General features: G+C 46.2%; 1 long non-coding RNA gene across 2 annotated transcripts in view; it reads right to left on the bottom strand.

The window, feature by feature from the left end:
* Window positions 1-248: 248 nt before the first annotated feature.
* The window catches only part of LOC108516035 (uncharacterized), a 14,195-nt gene continuing 5,008 nt past the window's right edge, over window positions 249-9,435 (bottom strand). Inside the window, exons 5-6 of one of the 2 annotated variants that reach the window (XR_001881704.1) lie at window positions 3,964-4,017; window positions 249-638 (exon numbers count right to left, since the gene is read on the bottom strand). This is a non-coding gene — a long non-coding RNA (uncharacterized LOC108516035). The remainder of the gene's footprint in view (window positions 639-3,963; window positions 4,018-9,435) is intronic. The other variant, XR_001881703.1, reaches the window with a different exon arrangement.

Below are 9,435 nucleotides of genomic sequence, written 5' to 3' on the forward strand. Positions count from 1 at the left end.
CTGGGGACTTACATGTCCTGGGCCTGGCATCAGGCCCTTGCCGTGTATTCTTCCATTTTGTCTTCACAATGGCCCTGGGGGGGAAGTAGTATTTTTCTCATTTTGTAAACATAGAAACTGAGACTCAGCTCACGGGCATAGCTTGACCATTGTGATATAGGTAATAAGGGGTGGTTTTTCTTAGAGTACAAAGCATTCTTTTAGGCTTTCTCTCAGACTAAGACCATTTTGAATCGATCTTATTTCTGAGTGAAAACCTTTTATTACAGTAAAAATGGCAAACTCTTTCATTCTCTTAGAGAAGAATTGGTCACTTATTTGGTCTCGGTTCTGGGAAAGTAAGATGCTTACAGTCTCGATAAAGGGCTCAATTTTAACTAATTGATTTTTTTCTGTTTTAATCCCCCAGCTTATAAATAACATTAGCAGTGGCGTGGATTTATTGTTGTGGCCTCTGGAAGGACTTGGGCACAGTGTAACCTCCTGGGGTCCGAAGTTGTTCGTCGGTAAATTGTTCATGAAGGACAGTGCTCATTGTGAAGGAGGGTGTTCTCGGATGCTCTGCCTGGCCCGCAGGAGACAAGGCTATGGCCTGACACCCCTCAGCCTGTCCTCATTGTCCTGGCTCTGAGAAGAAGCTACAAAACACAGAAGAAGAAAAAGGAAAGAGTCTTTTAAAGACTTGTAATGAGCTGTTAATGATAAAAGTAACACATGCCAACTGGAAAAATGTGAATTTTTTAAATCTCAGCAAAAGTAGAAAGATACTTCAATTTCTTTAAAAGTTATGGAAATCTATTGTTGTATGCATAGATTGTTGAATGTATCTCTGTTTATTTAAATTCCTGAAAGTCTTATCAATGAGGTCAAAAGGCAGGAACAGGTTGTTTGTCGTTGTTGGTTGTCTTTTTGAGACAGGCTTTTGCTCTATCACCAAGGCTGGAGTGCAGTGGTATGGTCACAGCTCACTGCAGCCTCCATCTCCTGGGCTAAAGCAGTCCTCCCACCTCAGCCTCTAGAGTAGCTAGGACTACAGGCGCACACCACCATGGCTGGCTAATTTTTTTTTTTTCTTTTTTTGTAGAGATAGTGTCCTGCTATGTTGCCCAGGCTGGTCTTGAACTCCTGGCCTCAACCGATGCTTCCAACTTGGCCTCCCAAAGCACAGGGATTACAGGTATGAGCCATTGCACCCAGCAGAAACGTGTTTAAGGCTCTTAAAAAGTATTAGAAAATACTGCTAACTTTTCTTCCAGAAAGGTTTTACCAAAGCATGCTTTCATCAGCAATGTGTAGGAGGTATTTCATTGTAGCCTCAGCAATACTGCATATATTAATTTTAAAAACATAACCAGCTTGCAAAAAAAATGTATTTGGTGGTAGTATTTCATTAATAATGAAGTCACAGTTTTTCTATATACTGATTTCTGGCTTCTATGATTCTATTTACTCGAAACTGTAGAACATATGTACAGTTTTTTGATATTTCTATTACATCTATATGTTACTTTACTTTGTAAGTTTTTTTTGTTTGTTTGTTTGTTTGTTTTTTTTTTTTGATACACTGTCTCCCAGGCTGGAGTGTAGTGGTGGGATCTCCGCTCACTGCAACCTCTGCCTCCCAGGTCAAGAGATTCTCCTGCCTCAGCCTCCTGAGGATCTGGGACTACAGGCGCCCACCACCATGCCCAGCTAATCTTTTTTGTATTTTTAGTAGAGACAGGGTTTCACCATGTTAGCCAGGATGGTCTTGATCTGCTGACCTCATGATCTGCCTGCCTCAGTCTCCCAAAGTGCTGGGATTACAGGAGTGAGCCACTGCACCTGGCCAACTTTGTAAGTTCTTTACTCATGTTTCCTACAGAGGGTTAATATTTTTCTTGTTGATTTTTATGAACTCTTTTGTTGTTTTGGTGTTTTTTTTTTTTTTTTTTTTTTTGGAGATGGAGTCTCACTCTGTGTCGCCGGGCTGGAGTGCTGTGGTACGATCTCAGCTCACTGCAACCTCCGCCTCCCAGCGATTCTCCTGCCTCAGCCTCCTGAGTAGCTGGAATTACAGCTGTGCGCCACCATGCCCGGCTAATTTTTGTATTTTTAGTAGAGATGGGGTTTCACCACATTGGTCAGGCTGGTCTCAAACTCCTAACCTCAGGTGATCCACCTGCCTCAGCCTCCCAGAGTGCTAGGATTACATGTGTGAGCCACGGCGCCCGGCCTGTAATGCAGTTCTTAACTGGTGACTCTGGGAGCTGGGCTGTGTTATCTCATCTCCAGTATGTGACAGCCGAGGTCATGGTGGAGGGAGGAGAAAGAACATGGATGGTCACTCAGGGCATGACGCCCAGGTCTGGACGTGACATGCATTACTTCCAACTACATTCTATTCACCAGACCCCAGGCCGATTTTCCCAATCTAATGGTGCAGAAAGCTGAGAAACATGATCTTGTGTGCAAAGGAAGGAAAAAGGGAACTGTAAGGCCCTGTTCGTTTCCTGCCACTCTACCCTAACCATCCTGTATTAACTTGTGAAGCCCCCGAGCCCTCTTAACCCCGTCCCTTGTTTTCTGTGTTTTCTTTCCCATAGCCCTTATTTTTAACATGCTGTATATATTCATTTATTATGTTGTTGTCAGTCCTCCCCACAAGAATATAAACTCCGTGGCGTTAGGGATTTCTGTCGATTTTGTTCACTGACTCAGAAAAGTACCTGGCACCATATTAGTCAAGGAGACATTGCCTGGTGCTATTTCATGGTGCTAAGTGCCGGCACGTTTCCCACACTTTCTCTAGCGCATCCTTCCTCCATTGCCCGCTGCCAGCACCTGGCCAGCCTTCCACCTTCAGCCTATGATCCTCATCCTGCTTGAAGCCCTCCACGACCCCCCACCTCCTGCAGAACTGACTGTGCCCTTCTTTGTGACATAGTCATGCCTTGTACCAAACTCTACTCTGCATTTATCCCACTCTTTTACAATTGTGAATTTGTTTGTCTTCCCTGCACAACAGTGAGCTCCTGTAAGACCTGGCCAAGTTAAAGATGTCATAGTGTCAGTTGAATGAATGAATGGATGAATAAATAATTGGATAGGCCAACCAATTCTTCACAATTTGGACAGGTTTTAAAACACCCCAGTGAAGTTTGAATATGGAGCGGGTATAAATAATACTGTTAAATTTGTTAGGTGTAATAACGACATTAGAGTTATAATGTATCTGACATTCTACATTATATAATGTATATATACTGTGTTTATGTTATATGGTTATATAAAGTATATACTATATAACAGACATATATTTTATAATATATTTTTATTGGAGATATATTCTGAATTACAGGTGAACTGATAAGATGCCTAAGGTTTGCAATAAAAGAAAATGGAATGAGGCTGGGCACAGTGGCTCATGCCTGTAATCCCAGCACTTTGGGAGGCCTAGGCAGGTGGATCACCTGAAGTCAGGAGTTCGAGACCAGCCTAGCCAACACAGTGAACCCCTGTCTCTACTAAAAATACAAAAAAAAAAAAAAAAATTAGCCTGGCGTAATGGCAGGTGCCTGTAATCCCAGCTACTTGGGAGGCTGAGGCAGAAGAATCGCTTGAACCTGGGAAGCAGAAGTTGCAGTGAGCCGAGAACATGCCATTGCACTCCAGCCTGGGCAACAAGAGCAAAACTCCATCTCAAAAAAAAAAAAAAGAAAATGAAATGATATGAAATGAAAGTAAATAAAAATAAAGTGTGTTGGAGGAGGAGGATAGATGGAAGACAAGATGGACACAAAACAAGGTGTGAAAACGTTAATAACTGTTCAAGTTGGGCAATGAGTATTTGACACTCATCACACTCTCTCTCTACCTTTGTGTATGTTTAAAGTTTCCTTAATAAAAATGAAAAGCAAATAAAGCGACAGCCATTCATACTCTGCTCAATGAGAAGGAGAAAATGGTTCCCAGTGCTGTTACCTTGTCCCACCCTTCACCCGGGTCCAGATGAAACATCTCTCGCCTCTTCTAGTGCTGACCATGGAGTGTCATCATACGTGGAGAGAAAGCCAGCAGTGGAAGGAAAATGTAAACATTGAGTAATTAAGACCTGAAATCGGGAAGTCTAAACAGTGCGTCCCAGATGCCAGGCTGTGCATCCCACCCTCTGTGGAAGGAAGACAGATGTGTACCTGTGCGGCAGAGGACCGCCTGCACCAAAAAGTCACCCTGCAGTATTCTAGTTAGGGCTGGTGAGGGGTCTTAATTCAACTCCCTTATTTTACCAATGCAAGGAAACTAGGATTCCAAGACTGCATGACTTTCCTAACTTCACACAGTGAAACAGCTGCAGCGGCCAGGCACAGTGGCTCACACCTGTAATCCCAACACTTTGGGAGGCCAAGGCGGGCGGATCACCTGAGGTCAGGAGTTCAAGACCAGCCTGGCCAACATGGTGAAACCCAGTCTCTACTAAAAATACAAAAGTTAGCCAGACGTGGTGGTGCAAGCCTGTAATCCCAACTACTCAGGAGGCTGAGGCAGGAGAATCTCTTGAACCCGGGAAGAGGAGGTTGCAGTGAGCTGAGATTGCACCACTGCACTCCAGCCTGGGCAACAAGAGTGAGACTCCGTCTCAAAAAAAAAATAAAATAAAATAAATAAAAAGTAAAAATAAAAAAATAGCAGCGACATCAAAACCAAAACCCACATTGGCAGACCCTTGAGTCAGTTTTTCCCCTAGTCTCAAATCTGTTTGTGAAGAGTGTTTGCATACACACCTTTCCAATACTTTGCCTTCTCTACACCCATGAGAGAGGCAGGCCTAGAAAATGGGTCAGTATGTGCTGATAACTATTTGTAAAAGAATCAAATGTGGCTCAGACATGCAATAAAACTTACTAAGCCTCATCAGATTAAAATGCAGAGTCCCCTGGAGATGCACAGGCTTATGGAGATGTGACAGAAGGATCATTGTTGGAAAAGACGTGTCCATTGAAAAGCAGAAGCAGCCTCATTCTCTGCCTTCTGCCCACAGGTCAGGTGAGACTGACCCAGGAGGAGCAGGTATGTCTTAAGCAGGTCCCTCGGCATTGTCTTTTTTTTTTTTTTTTTTTCTGAGACAGGGTCTCGCTCTGTACACTGGAGTGCAGTGGCACCATCACAGCTCACCACAGCCTCGATCTCCTCAGGCTCAGGTGATCCTCCCACCTCAGCTCACAAGTAGCTGGGACTACTGGCGACTACCACCATGCCCAGCTCATTATTCTATTTTTTGTAGAGACAGGGTTTTGCCATGTTGCCCAGGCTCGTCTCAAACTCCTGAGCTCAAACAATCCACCAGCTTTAACTTTCCAAAGTTCTGGGATTACAGGTAGGAGCCACCATACCCGGCCACTCAGCATCTGGTGCCCTCAACAATCCTACCAACAAGAATCATTCTCCTCACTTGACAGATGGAAAGAATGAGGCTTACAGAGGGTAAGTGACCTACCAAGGGTCATGCTAATGGGCACTCATGAGTGACTGATCCAGGGCTTGAGTCAGGCCTGTCCAACCTCATAGCTTTTCCTCTTTCCACTCTGCCAAGCTGTGTTTGAACAATCCAGATGATTTTAACCAAATTAGGGTCACTCCTACAAGAGCCAGATATGTCTGTCATCCTGAAACATGGCGGACGGTGAAAGATGGACACATTACATCTTCCTGCTCTCCAGGGGAGGTCTCTGGCAGCAGCGCCACACTCTGTAGATTCAGGGGCCATTCCAGGCAGCTGTTGAAATAGGACCATAGGGGCAACAGGGAGGTAATCCCTGCTGGCTGACCCACTGATGGGTGATTCCACATCCTCTTTCCAAGTCAAACTGGGCCAAGCAGAGGCCTGTGCTCAAATTCCCTTAAGCCCTCCTCACCTGTAGCTTTCACCAGCTCAGCAAAAAAGGAGATGAGACAGGAAAAGGGAGGGGTCGACCATCCACCACTCCTTCTAAGAGTTTCCTTCTGTTGTGAGTGCCTCTCCAGCTCTCCTCCTGACTAGCCACCCCTCCAACCCTTGACCTGCTGGACAAACAGAAAGACACACACCTGTCCTCTGCATGCACATACACAGAAACACACACATACACATGCGGGTGCACACACACACACACACACACTGCTCTTCCCAGACCTGTCTTACAGACAAGAAACTTGAGCCCAAACATGTTTCTGGTTTACTCAGCGTCCTCCATGGGAGGCCTCCAGAGACCATATTTGGCTTCTAGAAAACAATCATATAAAAATGAATCATAAATGAAAACACATGTCCACACCAAAGCCAGTACATAAATGTTCATGGCAGCATGATTCATCATAGCCCCAAGTCCATCAACCAATGACTGGATAAACGAAATGTGGTCCATCCAGGCGACAGAATGTGATTCGGCCTTAGAGAGGAAGGAAGTGCTGACATGCACGACGGCATAGATGAACCCTGACAACGTTATGCTACAAAAGAAACCAGACACAGAAGGCCCCATATTGTGTGAACCATTGATATGAAGGATTCCGAATTAGCAAATCCATAGAGAACAAAGTAGATTCGTGGTTGCACGTTGAGGGGAATGGGGAGTGACTGTGATAGGTATGAGATTTCTTTTTGGGGTGATGAAAATATTCTAAAATGAAATGTGGTCATACCTGCACAACTCCAAATACAGTAAGAACCAGTAAATTGTACACTTTAAATGAGTTCATTGTGTGGCATATGAATTATATCTCAATCAAGCTGTTACCCAAACAACAAGCAAATGTTGAGGCTTCCTAGACCCTCTGAGGGGATGGCACAGTTACCGGCAGTCTCTAAGAAGCCTCTAGAAATGTGGGAGGCTAAAACCCAAGAAACTGGCCATCTTCGGCAAACTTGCTGAGTGACCCCAGTGAACACCCCTAGTGAGAGCCCAGCCCAGGGAGCGCACTTCACAGAGGCGCGCCCAGCCCAGGTCGCACGACTCGACTGTGCTACCAGACAGACCCGGGTTCCAGCCTGACTCTGCTGCCTCCCAGCTGTGGGGTGGGGACAGGTCCCCTGAGACGGAGCCTCATCTGTCAAATGGAGTAAGAATAATAGGGCTGTGATGAGGATGAAGTAAACTCTCCCACATGGTTTGCATTCACAAAGGTGGTCACTGCTGTGATAAACATGACGCCACCCCAAGGGATGGGCTGGATGGTTAAAATTCAGCAACAGGCCGGGCGCGGTGGCTCAAGCCTGTAATCCCAGCACTTTGGGAGGCCGAGACGGGTGGATCACGAGGTCAGGAGATCGAGACCCTCCTGGCTAACACGGTGAAACCCCGTCTCTACTAAAATACAAAAAACTAGCCGGGCGAGGTGGCAGGCGCCTGTAGTCCCAGCTACTCAGAGGCTGAGGCGGGAGAATGGCGGGAACCCGGGAGGCGGAGCTTGCAGTGAGCTGAGATCCGGCCACAGCACTCCAGCCTGGGCGACACAGCGAGACTCCGTCTCAAAAAAAAAAAAAAAAAAAAAAAAAAAAAAAAATTCAGCAACAGAGGAGAGTGCTCGTGTGGGATGTCTCAGTGTTCCACGCACCCACAGCGGGACACATTCAAGGACATGTCCCTAAGTGAGCAGGCTCTGTCTCCCTCTTGTATGAAACCTCAGAGCAGCAGCGTCCAGATGGCAGATTTGCACAAAACATCAGCGTGTTATGAGAAAATATAATACCAGTCCATCATTTCTGACACTTTGCCTGAGAGTTTCCCCCATTATCTCATGTTTTAATTCATCAAGTAGGCACTGTTCCTAAATGCAGGATGCTGGGCGGAATTTCACACAGGTACGAAAGGGAGAAGTTGAGTCCTTATTCTCAAGAAGTAACTCTCAAAGCAATTCTGTGAGCTTGGTAGGGCTGTTATTAGCATGTCCATTTTACAGATGAAGAAACTGAGTCCCAGACAGGCTAAATGCCCTGCCCAAGATCTTGTAGCTATTAAAGTTGCGGCAATGTTGAAACTCAAGCCTTTGGGGGTCCCAACCTCCAGCCTCATGTCTTCTTCCTCTGGCTATGGGTTCTCTAAGACATCAGAGCATGAGCTTAAGACTGTCAGAGGCGCCACCTGCCTCACAAATAAATAATGAGCATAGGAAACCGAGACAGACGCCTTGTCAGGACCTACATAATTTGCAGGGCCAAGTACAAAATGAAAATGCAAGCCCCTTGTTCAAATATCATGAAGACAGTGACAGCAGAGCATCAAAGCCAGCTCAGGGCCCTTCCACGCACCAGTCCCTGTGTGGCTGTGACTGCACAGTCACATGTTCCTGAAGCCAGCCTGCCCCTCGTCCCTGTCACACAAACGCCAAGCGCAGAGCAGACATATCTGAGTAACCCTACCCTCCGGCTCAAACAAGAAACAAACTCTCCTGGTCAGGCTGTGAGCCTGCCCCGACCCCACATCCAGCCACCTGCCGTGTGGACATGCATCTCTCGGGATGGCTGACCCGGCATCCTTCAGCATTTCCGAATTTGCAGATTTGCAATCGCTTGGCTGACACTGTGGCCACCTTCTTTGCCTGAGAAAGCGTTGCCCTTGCCAGAGGGCACAGAGACACGCAGATCCATGAATCCTCCCCGGGCGCCGTGGAGTGGAAGCCTCTATGTAAAGCTGGAGGGCTCATTGGCAGGGCTGTCAGAGCTGCATTTTTCTTATGCAACTGTTTTGTCCCCTCGTTTGTGGCGCCTGTGGCTGTCTTGCAGAAAACAACACACTACACTGACAACTGGCTGATCTTTACTTCCCTCTGTCATGCGAGCCTTACTTTTTCTGAATAATAGGTACACAGGAATGGCAGACAAGCCAGACCCTGCTAGAATTTCATGAATAAGAAACAGAATTTGGTATTAATTAGACTTCACAGGCAGACAGAAGTGAGTCCTGGGTCTTCCAAAGACCCGATCAATTAGCCCTGAGATTTAAACAGGGCACATTCTCTCTCTTATAGCTTGAACTGTGTTTCCCCAAAAAAAGATATGTTGAAGTCCTACCCCCCAATACCTCAAAATGTGACCTTCTTTGAAAATATAGACCTGGCATGGTGGCTCACACCTGTAATCCCAGCACTTTGGGAGACCAAGGCGGGCAGATCACCTAAGGTCAGGAGTTCGAGACCAGCCTAGCCAACACGGTGAAACCCCATCTCTACTAAAACTACAAAAATCAGCTGTGTGTGGTGACAGGTGCCTGTAATTCCAGCTACTGGGAGGCTAAGGTAGGAGAATCACTTGAACCCAGGAGGCGGAGGTGGCAGTGAGCCAAGATCACACCATTGCACTCCAGCCTGGGCGACAAAGCAAGACTCTGTCAAAGAAAGAAAGAAAGAGAGAGAGAGAGAGAGAATGGAAAGAAGGAAGGAAGGAAGGAAGGAAGGAAGGAAGGAAGGAAGGAAGGAAGG

The sequence above is a fragment of the Rhinopithecus bieti genome, unplaced genomic scaffold, assembly GCF_001698545.2.
Source record: "Rhinopithecus bieti isolate Rb0 unplaced genomic scaffold, ASM169854v2 scaffold_1530, whole genome shotgun sequence".
In the NCBI taxonomy this organism is placed as follows: domain Eukaryota; kingdom Metazoa; phylum Chordata; class Mammalia; order Primates; family Cercopithecidae; genus Rhinopithecus; species Rhinopithecus bieti.